The sequence below is a fragment of the Adiantum capillus-veneris genome, chromosome 10 (assembly GCF_014529385.1).
Source record: "Adiantum capillus-veneris isolate H3 chromosome 10, ASM1452938v2, whole genome shotgun sequence".
NCBI lineage: Eukaryota > Viridiplantae > Streptophyta > Polypodiopsida > Polypodiales > Pteridaceae > Adiantum > Adiantum capillus-veneris.
This window is the reverse complement of record NC_140940.1, coordinates 142,470,441-142,486,928: the sequence shown is the minus strand read 5'-3', so window position 1 is coordinate 142,486,928 and position 16,488 is coordinate 142,470,441.

Genomic DNA, 16,488 nt, shown 5'->3' with positions numbered 1-16,488 from the left:
TGCATAATATGCTCTCTTTCCCGCTTCCAAACGACGCATAGCACATTCATGCCACTTGTGATTGGATGGAACCTCAAGGCCAAGGTACTTAAAGCTCTCAACAACTTCAAGTGTCTCGTTGTTGTACACAATGCATGGCTTCTCCTTATGGTTGGTTTTCACAAGCATAACCTTTGTTTTGGATTCATTTACATTCAGCCCACTATGCAAGCAAAAGTTCTCAAGGACAACCATAAGCTTTTGTGCATCTTCTAAAGTATGTGCTAGAAGCACTACATCATCCGCATACAACAAAAGCATGATTACCGCATTGCAAATAGTGACCTCTTCAATGCCTTCTTCTTGTATAAAGTCAAGTACCATTTGTTCCAATTGATCGATGCATAGACCAAAAAGAGTTGGTGACAATGGACATCCTTGTTTAACCCCAATAGTGCTTACAAAAATTTCTGAAATTTCTCTTCCCATGCGCAATTGACAAATCACCTTCTCATAGATTCGAGAAACCGCAAGCATAAACTCACTTGGCACTTGGAGTTCTTCCATCCTTCTCCACAAATTGTTACGTGGAATCATATCAAAGGCTTTTTTAAAGTCCACAAAACAACAATACAATCGCTTGCCTTTCAACCGAATTTCCTCCATGAGAACACGAAGAGTGACAAGATGATCAATGGTGCTATGGCATCGACGAAAACCCGCTTGTCCCTTTGCGCGCTTGTCATTCTCTTCAGCCCAATCACTCAATTTCATCTCCATTATGCACCCAAACAACTTTGCCATAAGAGACCCAATCATTATAGTCCGGTAGTTGCTTACATTCTTTACATCCCCTCCTTTATGCAAAGGCTTAACCCAATTAGTACTCCAATCATAAGGCATACCATGTTGAAGTGCAAGGTTGAACATATCACACATCCACTCATGGGTAAAATCTCCCGTCCATTTGATCATCTCCGGCTTGATACCTTGAAGATCTCCCGCTTTGCGAGTGGCCAACTTTTCAAGCCCACCGCATACATCCTCAAGAGTAAAAAAAGACGGCATACATGGGAGTGAACCATAAAATGGCATTTTTTCAGTATTTGCTTGCTCATATAATTGCCTAAAATGTGTGTATATATCCACTAGACTCAAGTTACCAAAATTCTCAACCCGCTTGCCTCTCAAGTTTCTCCAAAATCTTCCACCTGCATGTGCCTTTTCTTGGACTTGAAATTCTTGTTGCTTTTCTTCCCATCTTCTTCTCTTCTTTTGAATCAATGCCTTGTATGTATGCAAATGACTTTGATAGTTGTCTTTGTCCATAGTTGCATCAAGCTTTATTTAGGACTTTCGAGCATCTTGACATTCTTTATCAAACCATCTTTTGCGTGATCTATCTTTGTTGATACCATGGAGATGCTTTATGGCAAAGCATTCTTCCGCACAAGAACAAATAGCTTTCTTGAAAGCTTCCCATTTAGTTTCCAATGGTGCATCACATTGAAGCTTTTTCATCCATAATTTTTGCTCAACCATTTCAATGTACATTGGTGCCCGTTTGAAATCCATACATAGTGATAACTTCTCTTTCCTTTGGCTGAGATTATCATGCTTAGTTGCTTCTCCACATGAAAGGTCAATACATAAGGTGCGATGGTCGGATTCTGGGGTCCATTGACCAAACATAAAACTCTTTATGCGATACATGATGGCTTCAGAGAGTAGCATATAGTCAATCACACTATCCCCATTATGTCTCCTACATGTAAATCCATTGGTTCCACTCCACAAAGATACACCATTGGCAATGAGCATAGCCGTGCTATTACACATGTGTAAAAGTAACTTTCCATAGTGATCCGGCTCTTTCTCATCCATTGAAGTACAATCATACAAGTGAACTTCCTCCAACTCCCTTGAAATAAAGCTTGAGATTCTTTGACCACATCAATGACTTTGATAGTTGTCTTTGTCCATAGTTGCATCAAGCTTTATTTAGCATATCAAATTGTTGAGTATCATGTTGCAATGTTTTTGTGCGAGCATTCATATCCCCAAATACAATAACATCACCTTCACCTTTGAAATAAGCAATGTCCTCTTCCAAATCAGAAAATGGTTGATCTCTATCCATGCAAGCATAAAAGGGAGAATCATGATGAGGAATGTAGCAACCAGCTACAAAAATGGGTGCTCTTTTTGGTGTCATAATTTTCAGCCATACATAACGTTTGTACTTGTCATCTTTCACAATTGATACAAAATCTTCCAATCCTTTCTTAACCATACATGCTAACCCTCCTTGTCCTCTTCGTTGCTTGAGATTCTTTGACCACATCAATGAATGTACATTGTAATCCTCCAAGCCGTTAATCCTTTGTGTATCATGCTCCCAAGTTTCAACAAGAAGTACAACATCGGCTTTGCTTGTTAGTTCATCAATGCCAACCCCCGCATTCCATGGGTATCCATTACAATTCCAAAAGCATATTTTCAATTGTAACTCGGTCTCATAGGTCATGCATCCCTATTTGCTTGAGTGACTTGCCTCCTCCTTGGGCACATTTTCTTCATGAGAGATCTCCTTGTTTTTATTCTTATTTTCCTCATATTCCTTGCGACGCATATTTTGTTGCTTAATAGTGCGGTCTTCACATACAAAACATTTTGTATCCCTCAAATAGATCCAACTATTATCAAGGATAATATTTCGCTTGGTCTCATCCGGCATGGTGCATACAATTGGCCGTTCTCCCGAGCGAGGAGCTCCTTGATTCCCCACTCTATGTGCTCTATAGACCATGACTCCGGACATGCCAAAGTGGGTTTTGAAGAAATCTTCAATAACAATGGCAAGAGAAGGAGGTGTCTCTAACTTCTCTTCGGGAATTCCACGAATAACAATGTTCTTGGAACGTCGCTCCCGTTCCTTCAACTCCTCCACATCCACATTCTCAACATTCTTTGTTTGAGCCATATCTTGCATGAGTGAGGAATTAGAAGCCACATTGCTACCACATACATCAACCCAAGACTTGTTTGTGCATACATTTTTCATGTCGCATACATCCTGGCTCATAATGTTGAATTTATCCTCTTTCAATACATGGTCATGCTCTACTTTGCTCATCCGCTCCTTCAAAGCATTCAAGTCCACAAGAGAGCGTTTACATTCCTTGACTTCCTCTTCAAGATGAATCAAACGTGTTGTTTGCATCTCAAGTGTCCTCTTGAGATTCTCATTCTCAACCACAAGTACCCTCAGTGTGCCATTCTCCATTGCAAGTGCTCGTAAGTCTTCGCCTTGTTTGTTTACGGTCTCTTGCAATGATACCAAGTACGCCATGATCATGGTTTCCGATGTCGTTGGTTGGGTGGTTGTGTTGCTATCTCCACACTTAGGAGATTTTGGATCATTTTCCACAATGGTTTTGGACCTTGTTGAAGAAGAAGAACCCTTGCGAGTGCCGGAAGACATTGTATGTAAAATAGGAGATGAGAATCAATTTTGTTGAACCTGTTCACTTCGGAAATGCTGCTACAGAAACGCCTTCCATAACTCTGAAAATTTATGTCTTTACATCAATGCGTAGAGGACTTTGTGCTCTTCGATTGAGACTATAGATCACCCAAATCGGAGTTCGGATGAAGAAGTTATGAAGAAGGAGAGAGAGAGAGAGAGAGAGAGAGAGAGAGAGAGAGAGAGAGAGAGAGAGAGAGATTGTCAGAGAAAAAGCAATGGAGGAGACACCTCCGATGGAGTTTCTGCAAACTCCACCAAGAAAAGGTGATCTCTCACTCTGTCTCTCTGTATTTCCAACAGTTGGTAGGTAGAAAATTGTGTCTGTGTGTGTGTGGTGTGGAAACAAAGAAAAACCTATACTATTGTTCAACACACACACACACACACATACACAGACCTCAACACATACTTACATAGACAGACACACACACACACATAGACTCTCTCTCTCTCTCTCTCTCTCTCTCTGTGTGTGTGTGTGTGTGTGTGTGTGTGTGTGTGTGTGTGTCCCCGTGTACTAACGGCGTGCAGAGCCAACCAAACACTATGGCTGCAGCTCTCTCCGTGCGCCTATAGTACCTTCATGACACCTGCCATCTCTCTCTCTCTCTCTCTCTCTCTCTCTCTCAATTGTACTCAAGACACGCGTAGAGAGTTGCAAAGAGTATGCTTTTGTCTATGCGCGCCTTTAGTACAAAGAGACACATACACACACGCACACACACAGAGAGAGAGAGAGAGAGAGAGAGAGAGAGAGAGAGAGAGAGAGAGAGAGAGAGAGAGAGAGAGAGAGAGACTTGTCATGTTTCCTGATGAATAGGATTAAGGTCCAGTAGGCAAAAGAGGCTGAAACCAGACCCAGAGCTTGTGCCAGGATTTCAGCCTTTGCAGGCTCAGTTGCTTAATGTTTCTGCCAAAAGAACTGTTGACTTTTGTCAGGACATATCTGAAGAAGAGTCAATTGGTGAAGATCAGTGAGAGAGGTCACCAGGCCAAGAGGATCCCTCACCCTACAAGGGTCCCTCACTCTCTACAGTACTTGTCAAGAAAAATACAAGAAAGAGGAATATAGACTTCTCAGATGATACAGATGTCCCAGAAAGCAATCCCTGTGCAAGTAAAGGTAAAGCCAAAGAGGATGTGTCTTCTCTGGAAGACCCAGCTGCAAGTGATGAGAGGCTGTTTGATTTTGCAGCATTTGGTGGTGCTGGGGACAAATATGATCTAGTTCATTCTACGTTTAACCCAAAATTTGACATTGAAGACCTGTTAGCTCAGCACAGTGAATTCTTGCAGTCCTACAAAGATACATTTGAAGTGATGGTGCAAGTAGGGAGGGTTGTTCTGCCCAGTATGACTGTTGTGCATTTAAATGAATATGGTGGAAAGGGACAAGGACTGAATAAGTATAGGGAATTACCACCTGCTTGCCGACATTCAGCCTGCCCTTTGCACCAAAAAGAGTGCAAACTTATTCAGGAATCCTTTGGCTTTATGATTTACCTGAACAGCCTGTTTGGATTCCTCATGCAGAATCCTGATGAGGTGTTAAAGGAGCAGGATGCAGCACCAGATGAAGAATTCGAGGAGACAACACATATACAAGAAGTCGAGGAGGTTGAAGATACAGTTGACCTTGAGGTTGAGGCAATTGAAGTACAAAGAAGTAAGATGCTCTCTGTGAAAACCACAGAAATCAAACTACCTCTGGATGTCAGTAACTTCACTGAGAAGCATGCTCAGATGATGCTGCCTGTTGTGCCTGACTTCAAGATTGGAGACAGGACCTATATCTTTTTACATGATGTGCAAAGCATCTTTTATTTAAGGGAGGACTTCTCCCTGGCTATCATTTCCAGAGTCCAAGAGGATAGGAGTGGATTTGTTTGAGAGGATAGTAGTGATGATGAGGCAATGGAAACATCCAGCAATCCAATCGAATGCCTCAGAAGATTCTTTGAGAAAGCTGAAAAATACAAGGAGACACTACCTGATGAAGCCACCTTCCAAGCAGTAAGACAAAGCCTAAGACCATCAACAAGTAACAAAGAAGTGGAGGATTGGTTTAACCATTCAGGTCAGGGGTCAACTACATCTGTAGACCTATGGTAGGAAAACCTCTTTCTGCAGGATGAGAGCTTCATGGTAACTCTGTGTGTGTGTGTGTGTGTGTGTGTGTGTGTGTGTGTGTGTGTGTGTGTGACTTAGTGAGACATGATATGTGCAGTCTTGGATTGCTGACAACGATGACTTCCTTTGGCGACGGACTCAAGAGTATCGTGGAAGGGACGCGGCCCTAGCGCAGTACCTTTCAAAGCCTTGCGAGTCGCCGATAGTAGTTTTTCACAATTCCATGTCACAAGAGGGTTCAATAGAAACTTACACATTAAAGACACTATCACGCTTCTTGGGTGGACCCGGGCTGCCCAAAAGTGCAGATAAAGTCATTCTTGTGGACAAAGTGTTTGCTAGAGATTGTTTTGGTTACTGCCCGGGCTATACAGGTGGTCGGACAGCATATTACTACACTTACACAGCAATGGCACTAGCTCTTGGTAGACAAGACCTAGATGAACTTTTAGAGTATGGCAAACATCTCATGATTCGTTACAAGGGTGATGTGCCAAAAAACCAAAATTGAACCTTCAAAATCTTGATACACTTCAAGTAGCAATTGTATAAGATCATGTATTACAGAAATTTTGTACAATGTCATCCACTCAGAGTATCTTTCTCCACTTGTGGTTCACATACACCATTGTCTCTCTCCACCTTCATTGACTTTCACGAGCACCGGAGTTGTTGTATGCCATTGATCTTTTAACTTTTTGTTGTTGTAAATGCCTGATGGCTTGTGCTGTTTCTGAAGAGGCCAAGACTTCTTTTGCCTGCATTCGATGAATGATTCTACGATAGAACCATTCAAATAGTTCTCTCAAACTGTTAGCCTTGATTCGAGAGCCACCATGTCGTGTGTGCCTGAAATAAGCATTTCTCGCCATGTAATGAGACTTTTCCATCCCTTGGGTATTCCATATTGCCGGGTTCCCATACTTTTGTATAAAATATGGTAAATGATTGAAGATGATGTGCTGGATATGAAAACAGATTAGTTACAATGTTTTACACTCACATAGTTGCACATAAAAGAGAATCAAATACACGATAATACCATGTAGTGAGTAATCTGGGTGTCTGTCCATGCTGTCTTGAATGATTTTTTGAGAAGGTTGAGATTCTCCTTGAACTTGTTCATATCACCTTGTGACCAGTCATCTTTGTCGCAAATCAAAAATAGGATGTCTATTGATCGCCAAACCTCAGCCTTCGCGTTACGAGTAGTTGGTTCTTGGTCTTTGACTGCAATATGTAGCTTTTTTCAGCTCTGATACTCTACCTTGTTAACATAAGATGTGTTATATATTTTTCCATGTTTTTTTAGCTTCGGATCTCGTGTACCTTGGGGTTTAGATAAAAAACCTCCGTGCCTTCAGCCCACCGATGGATGGTTTGCATGGGACATCCTTCTCAGCAGTTGATCTCTTTTCATCTCGCTGGATTTTCATATCCGATAGTACCAATTCTAATCACTGCAGGGCTACTTGTCGCTCTGCTGAGTTCTTAATTTTCCAAGCAAACCCGATATATAAGTAGACCAATTTCTCCACAATTCTACAAAGGGCATGCATTGTACATATGTGGACATTCATAAGTGGTATTTTCAAAACCGGTCGAAAAGCAGGGTCCTCAATGTGACGTGTTGGAGCTTTTCTCCACCACTTTGGGTCCATGACCTTTGCAGGCTCCATGCAGAACAAACACGACGACTTTGCCATTGCACCCATTCCACAATTATACATGCACTTTAATGTTTTGAGGTCACCTGCAAGATGCCACTGAACCTGAAAGTCTCCCCTTCCATCTAGACGTAGTACCTCTCCCTGGTTAGTTTGTCGATCAATCACCTCCGGAATATTAGTTCGATGGAACACCCAATATAGAATCTCATGATCTTCTTTCTTTACCTGCAACACAAAATAAATGAGACTTGAGTAGATGTGAACATTTGAGCTTACTTGAGAATCTCGCTTAACTCAAACGCACCAAGCCACCATATGTTAGATTCTGATTGGACACTAAAATACAAAGGATCATCACTGGGACACTTTGAGAGGGATCTATTCATTAAAGTAATAGTAACACGCTCTAGCTTTTTCTCTTTAACAAGCTCACACTCATCCAGTTTTAACACAAAATGTAATACCCCTCGTGACTCTTCAAATGTGATGTTGTAAAAATCCACCATTCTCTTCTGTAACATCTGCGGGTCCATAAAAATATTATTGAACTCATCATATGCCATGTTTGCTCCATGGCCACTGTAAGTTGCTTTAATATGAAAGGGCTGTCCAACATAGTCTCCCTGTGCCTCGTTAAGTTGAAGCCTCTCTTTCCAAACACTTGAGGCTGATGGTAAAAGTTTGGATTTTATACCCTTCTTAACAAAGATGGATGAGACAGATTTTTGTATAGCCGAATATCCTCTTTTTCTTACACCAAGTGAATCAATTGTGCCTTGTATCTCTTTTGCAGGCACTGACTTCTCTGAAATAAAGCGGTCCACTACATTTCGTTGTAGGACCTTAAACTTCTTGTCATGTACTATATCTGCTGCCAGGCTTCTACTTATAAGTAGCTTCAATCTCTTTCCTATATTGGCTTTGGGGTCAATGTTTTCCTTGTCAGGATAGATTGAATCTCTACATGAAGACAATGCATAAGTAAATAACATAAAATTTACTTCACTACTAACACTATTTAAGCACATGAAAACAATGCATAACAAGAAAAAACAAAAAGATTACTTAACTAAGACAATGTAGCCAACCAAGAAGCATCACCTTAATGCTCATATTCTTTTCTTGAGACCTCCGGATGCAACCTGCAATGTTTCAAGATTGCGCAATTTCTTATTTCGGATACGACCACCCAAGATGGTGTCCTTCATTTGACAGCTTCGTACCTTTCCTTTCAGTTCTTGTACCTCTGTTTTGTGTTGCAAAATGGTAACCTGATCCGTAGAATGTAAATGTGAAAGACGAACAATCTCACATTGTTGAGCTTGGAGAATGCCCTTATAAGTTTCAGCTTCTCTTGTTAGAGATTTACAATAACCCAGAAGGCCCTTTTCTCCATCACCAGCAAAGGTCAATAAGCTTGTAGGATTGACAAACGGTGGAGACGCATTAGTCATTGGATTCTTAGGGTAGAGAGAGCCTCTCATCCAGACATCTATGTATTTAGCTCCCTCAGCTCTGAGCGTGTCTATGGAAGCGGGAGGTATATGTGTGTTTGTTTTACTACGCTTAATCAATGGTTGGTACTCATTGTCCAAATCAATGTGAAGGTGATATTTGTCTCGTTTCTGCATAATATTTGTGCCATTTGAGGAGTGCGCCATTAGCCAAATGTGAAGGTTTAATTGAAAGTGAATAGCGGCTGCGCCTTCATCCCTCCATGTTAGCCTCATTCCCTCAATATTGACGAGGTTCATTCAATGCAACTGAAAAGAAGATTATCCCTCAATCATTACGAACGAATGTTCAAAAGAGTAAGGAATCTACTTAAAGTACACTTTTTGAACTTTTACCATGAAAGACCCAGCTCTATTATTTGCCATTTTTTCTAGAGAGAGAGTGCAAAAAATACATTTTCTTAGAAGGCCCTCCGAATGACCTCCGAAATTTCCCAATGCACCCACCTTGTTGCATCAACTTCATGATGCACCACAATGCCTTTTGTGTGTTAACTCAATGGCTTTAATACTTAAAAAAAAGAAGTATGTTACAAAAGGATTTTACCCTTAATAGAGATCCCACCTTCTTGCTTCACTCACACCCACCTTGTTGCATCAGCTTCACGATGCACCACAATACCTTTTGTGTGTTAAGTATGGAGCCTGATTTACCCCTTGTAATTTTCTGTATTGAAAACACACATTTGTAAGGCCCCCATTATGAGGAGAAGCCATCATGCGTGAAGAAAAATCACTCACCAAAAACCAAAATTTTCATGGCGGCCAATCTCAAGCTTTGCCGAAATATTCATTTTTGTCGAACTATTATGGTTGGACGATGGCAAAAAGTGGTCAAAAAATGGCCAGTCATGAGTTGGCTGGTGGTCGAAAGTCAATGGCCGATGGGCGGTGACCAAATTCAATGGCTGGTGGCCAATTTCAAGATGGATTTTTCTTCTCAATGGCGGCCCATATGGGCGCATTGGAGAGTCTAAGTCAGACTTGTCAACACAAGGGCGGCTACACACGGTTGCCTCTCATGAGATAGGACATCCCTTTTGGTCTATAAAAGGAGGCCTCTTCTACACACAAAAAGGGACTGTGGTGCATTGTGAAGAGTATGTGAGGTGGTGAGAGTGAAGCAAGGAGGGAGCTCCAAACGGGTATAATCCCTTTGTGATCTACTTCTTGTTTTGAAATACTAAAGCCATTGAGTGGCTGCTTTATTGTGGATGTAGCCCTCATTGGGTGAATCACGTATATCATGTGTGCTCTTTCTCTTTATACTCTACTCTATAATCTCTCTCGTGTGAAAATTATCTCTCTCCATTAGGTAAACTTCTCAATTATCTACTTAGCTATGTCATATTTCCTAACATTGTGTGTAGAAGAGGCCTCCTTTTATAGGCCAAAAGGGTTTCCCTCTCTCATGAGAGGCTACCATGTGTAGCCGCCCTTGTGTAGACAAGTCCAAGTTCTCCCATGCACCCATGTGTGGCCGCCCTTGAGAAAAAAATTCCACCTAAAATTGGCAATTGGCCCAAGACTTCCACCCACCGACCATTGACTTTTGGCCATTGGCCAAACTGACCAACCAATCATCCATTTTCTGATCACTTTTTGGTTGCCACTAGGCCATAATATTAAAAAAAAAAGGAAATATTTAAATCATTTCAAAGCACTCCAATTCATAATCCATCACTTTCTATATACGATGCATGTGATTTGGAGAAAATCTTCGAGGATATATGGGTGAACGCAAGTTAACGTGTCGCGCTTTTTGTGCTAGTTAACATATGCCAACAAGCACATCTTGTAAGCATAACACATGGATAGGACAGTCATGTTTTTTCAAGTGTGTGGGCCACCATCATGAACTATACAAAGTGTAATACTTGGACTTCAAAAAAATGAATCGTAATATTTTTAAAATCTCTTAACAGTTAATTTCAGTCTCGTTACGTTCAGGTAGTGGTGTAGTCATGACGCATGGAGGGAAGCACAGAGCAGGGGCCACATGTCAGAGAGAGGGAGGAAATCAATTGCGAGCTGCAAGCAGGGCTGCAGTCAGAGGCCAGCAGTCAACCCAACTGGAGGATAGCTCACCACTAGAGCCAGCCACATCCGACAACAATCTTGATAGTACTCCAACGAGAAGGAAGTCAAGGGGCAAAGGTTCTGTTGTTTCTCCTCCGCCCTGCAAAAGATTGAGTGCTTCTAATTCCCAAGGATCCTCAATGTCAAAGTACATGCATGCAAGGAAGGGGAAGGAGGACTCAAGTACTCTCTCTCTCTCTCTCTCTCTCTCTCTCTCTCTCTCTCTCTCTCTCTCTCTCTCTCTCTCTCTCTCTTCAATGAGGGGGCCACATTTGGAAGTTGTAAATCAAGCAAAGAATGACACATTTCTCCAGCATGCCCCAACTACTAATCTGTTAGTGAATCCTCTCACCTATGAGAAGATTGTGTTGCTAAGCATATGCTGCAATAAACACAGAGGACTATGCATTCAGCTTATATGCTTGTTTTTGTAGTAGCTCCTGGTTGCAATCTACTTGTGGATTCTCTCACATTGATCAAGTGCTTGTGCATTGCCTTAGGCATTCAAGGTGCATGCTTAGATGATTGCATCTAAGGAGAGCCTGTGCAATTGCCTGTGTAGAAATTACTTGATAGCCCTATTCTAGTGGGGTTTTGTAAGGTTTTAATCTTATAATCCCGTGCGGTGTGGAGGCTAATGGAAAGCTCCCAAGCTAAACATCCCACTCCAGGAAAAGTTTTGTGTAACAGTAGAAGAGTTTAATGTTGTCCATGGCCTCCCCATGGATGTTGATGACCCAAATTGGTGAAGTGGGAGCAGATTACAGATTTGGAGTGGTTCAGTGTATTCAGAGAGGCGAAGGATCGCAACAAATATCGCTTTAAATCTAGTAGAATTTGTAGCGACATGTACGACCAAGTACTTCAGCTGCACTGTAGGGTGTACTAGAAGCCCCCCACCAACATGGAAATTAATTCGGCTTTTGCGAAGGTTTTTGTAAAACAATCCAGTCCACTGGATCAATCATGCAGTTCAATTGGGTTGAGTTTGTTGTCCAGCATTTGCAGGACCTTCGAGAAAAAGAATACTACGATGTTGAAAAGTGGGGGTGCGTAATACCCACCCCTCAAGTCAAAAAACAAGGGAGGGCTCCACGAAAACAAAGGACGATTGCACTGGCCAAGTAGCTTTGGACGTTGTTTCTGCTACCAGGGCAACACCCCTCTCAATTAACAGCTCTCACAAAGTGATATCAAGCCTGTCATATTTTGGGCTCTCTGATTTGCAGCACATCATGAGTGCAAATGACCATCTTAGAAATTGACTACAGGATGCTAAACAACAGCTCAAGAATGCGGGTGAGGAGCTTGAAGCTGTGAGGGTTTCTGAAAGCAACTCATGATATGGTCAGCATTGTAGTACTTGCTATGAGACATAAGCTTCATGATGCTCATAATGAATTGCGGTGTTTAGGCCTCACTGACAATGTGGATGCAAGAGAGAAATAGAGCTCAAGGTAAAGATCGAGATACTGAAGGAGACACTAGATGGTTTGGGGTTTCCTCACAGTGAGGACACCCCCATTGCTATTGATAATGACATAACCTATCTTCATGTAAGCGCCGATGGTTTTTGTGATCAAACCTTATGTTTTGAATATGTGCACAACTATCCTATGTACTTATCATGCCTTTGTTTTAATTTTTTTGTAGATTAATGTGGAGGTGCAGGAAGCAAAAGTGCACGCTTGCGATAGTCAATTGTAGTTTCTCATGCAGATAAGTAGGATGATACAAGGCTCCTTCATCCCCACTGCTCTATGCAAGATAACTATGGACACTTTTACAGAGTGTATAGGAGGGGTACGCGGTAGGACAACAAGCAACGTGTGTACTGGCTATGGTCTACCACTAGAAGTACACGTAATCAGAGTAATGGTCAAAATGCCATGTGAGCATACCTATCACCTAATCTTCTTTGTTCTGCATGCTCCCTGGGGACCGAATGTAGAGCTTCCACCTGCCAGCAAAGGATACCAATTGAATGGTGTGGCAAGGTCACAGGGCAAGGACCTCCAATCACATAGAGTTTTGGTAAGATAATATTAAGGAACAGTTATTCAGCCTTGATTCCTACACTAGCTGTGTGTATGCTAGTTAGCATAGAAGGTACGCTAGTTAGCTTAGTGGGTATGGTGTCTAGCATATTGTGTATGGTAGTTGTCAAACCTAGTTATGCTAATTAGCATAGAAGGTATTCTAGTTAGCTTAGTGGGTATGGTGTCTGGCATATTGTGTATGGTAGTTGTCAAACCAAGTTACGCTAGTTAGCATACTATGAGATATAGCTAGCATACATCGTCATGGTGGTAAGCATATTGTGTATGCTAGTTAGCACAGATAGTTATCCTAGCTAACATATTGTGAATACTAGTTGGCATTTTTTTGTATGCTAGTTAGCATACTGTGTATGCTAATAAGCATACATTCTATGCTAGTTAACAAACTATGCATGCTAACTAGCATAAAGAGTTTCCCAGTTAGACACAAAGTATGCTAATCGGCATGTTAAATAAGCTAATTAGTGCACAGTGTGCTAACTAGCAAACAAGGTATGCCAATTAGCATACCCTGTATGTTAGTTAGCACACTGTGTGCGCTAACTAACATACAGGGTATGATAATTAGCATATTTAATATGTTAATTAGCATACTTTTTATGCTAATTAGAACACTGTATGATGGCTAGCATGCAAGTATGCTAATCAGGAAAAAGGTATGCTAATTAGCATGCATAAGCATACCTTTTCTTATAGCTATAATACTTGCATGCTAGCCATCATACACAATGTTCTAATTAGCATAAAAGGTATGCTAATTACCATATTATATATGCAAATTAGCATACCTTGTTAGCTAGTTAGCACACATGGCTAAATACAATGTTCTAATTAGCATAAAAAGTATAGTAATTAGCATATTGTATATGCTAATTAGCATACCTTGTTAGCCATTTGTGCTAACTAGGTAACAAGGTATGCTAATTAGAACATTTTGTATGATGGCTAGCATGCAAGTATGATAACTATAAAAAAAAGGTATGATAATTAGCATACTCACTATGCTAACTAGCATACCTTGTATGATAGCTAGCATTTGGTGCATGCTAACAAGCATTCAAACTTTATTTAGCATACCTTCTTTGCTAGCTAGCATAATGAGTATGCTTGTTAGCATACATTCTCTGTTAGTTAGCATACACGCTATATTCACACTTCCTTGTTAGCATATTTTGTATGATAGTTAGCATATTGATCATGGTGGTTAGCACACTTTGTATACTAGTTAGCATAGTTAGCATAGACAATATGAATGTTTACAGGATATAGATGCCTACCATACATGGAATGCTACTTGTCACACTATGCATACAAGCAATCATAATGGTATCGATGAAAATTAATGGGTGAATGGAATACACACGTATCAATGATGCGGGACGCTAACCTGACAAGACATCTATCAATCAAAGGAGGTAGAGAAGCTTTGTAATGATGAATCTGATGAGATGGATTGATAGAATGAAAGCGCAGATGTAATACCACAACATGCTATAGTGTACGAGGCTACTGCAGATGGTAAAGAAACAAATGATGATGATGAAGATTTTATCATGACTACTCATCCCAAACCCAAGCCCCCTACAAATGATCAAACAAGCATCTCAGAGGAAACAGTTAAGAGTGTGCAAGAGGAAGGTAGGAGTGCTTAAGAGGAAGGTTTTAGGATTGACAGTGGGCTGACTGCGCAAGACACTGGCAATGACACCCCCCTACAGGGTATTGTAAAAAAAGTGAAATTAAAGAGAAAAGGTGGCTTGGAACAGATTCTGGAAGAGCTTGGGGACGAGAAATGTGCTACCCCTCTGAGCACTCTGGATGACATAAATGAACGCAACAGAGGTGAAAAGAGAGCCATTTGCTCACCTGATTCCAAGAAATTATGATGAATATGTTCCCTATTATATCTAAGTTATGTAGTGTTAGCAAGATCCACACCCTGTGGCATGTATCCCAGGCTCTAGATATTTATGATAGAAAAACTCTTTTCAATATTATTTTATTGTGCAACAGTTCAATAGTTTCTGCTTTTCCTTTATGATGTCTTTATTTGATACCATTTCCGTGTCACAGGGCAAGAGAAATTGCAGCTAGCTGCCCTGCATTATTTGAATTATGTCATTGCATGCAAAACCATACAAAAGCAGTGTATTGTCAAGGCTAGACAGCTACAAAAAGAAAAAGCCGAGATTGAAAAGCGTATGGATAGCTATCTTAAACGCTTAACGAAAATAAATGAGTACTTTAGTTATGTTCATCCCTCGGGGGAAGTTATTTTTCCTAAGTGGTATGCACTGCCAGACCCAATATGCATGCCAAAGCCATTGCCATACGAGGGGCGCGCTTTGGTTCTTGATCTAAATGGCCTGCTTGTTCAAGTTGTAGAGCCAAGGCACAGTGACATTCCCCCTAAACATGCAAGGGAAATGATAAAGTACAATGAACAAGATAGGAGGTTGGTACTTTGCTGCAAAGATAGCCACAAATTTTTGGATTGGTGCCTCCGTTTTTTCCATGTGTATGTATGGAGCACCAGCATGGCACCTAAAGTGAATGCAATATTAGAAACAGTATTCAAAGAGCAGCGGGATAAGCTGAGAGGTGTCTTTACACAGAGTCATTGTAGTGTCCAGCCTCGACAGATAAATAATAAGCCTGTATTCTTGAAGGATTTGAGATTGTTTTGGAAGGACTACAACTTTGGGCCCCAAAACAGTCTAATTATTGACGATAGTATGTACAAAGTGTGCCAGAACCCTGAAAGAAGTTAGCTTGTTACTCCTAAGATAGAGGACCAAACCAAAGAACAGTGGAAAAACTTCCTGATAGATACTTTGAGTGGCTGGCTGTTCCTATGGCTGCAATCAAAGGATTGTGTAGCGAATACAGCTGAAAAAGCGTTTGATACTGCCCCAGATTTTTTTCACTTCAAGTGATCACAAAGCTGGAATCAGAAATGCACCGGTGCAACGTGGCCCAACGTAATGAAGCCATGCATAGGAGACAAAGGGAGGCTGATGAAGAAGCTGAAAGACATAAGAGAGAGAGAGAGGCTACAAAGGGAAAAATTAGAGAAGCAACAGCAAGAAGAAGAAGAAAGAGAGTTGCAAGAACCAAAAGCTCAGCAAGAAGAAGAAAGAGAGCAAGATCCAAAAGCTCACCAAACAAAGAAGCAAACAGACACTCGGCAAAAGCGAGTGTACAAGCGCACTAAACCACGATCTTATCTAGAGTAGGAGGCTCTTTGTGGTTTTGTAACATTATGAGGGAAATTTGTAAATTGCATTTTCAATGTTTGTAACTATTCCGACATTCACTCCAGATAGTAATGATCAGATCTTGTACTATTCTTGTTTTTAACACAATACTATGTGTACTATTGGTGTCTTGTAAACATTGAATTTGTATACATTCTCATTGGAAATCAGCAAAGGTATGATAATTAGCATAATGTTTATGCTAGTTAGCAGATTGTTTATGCTAACACAACCAAAACAGTATGCTAATTATCATACCATGTATGCTCA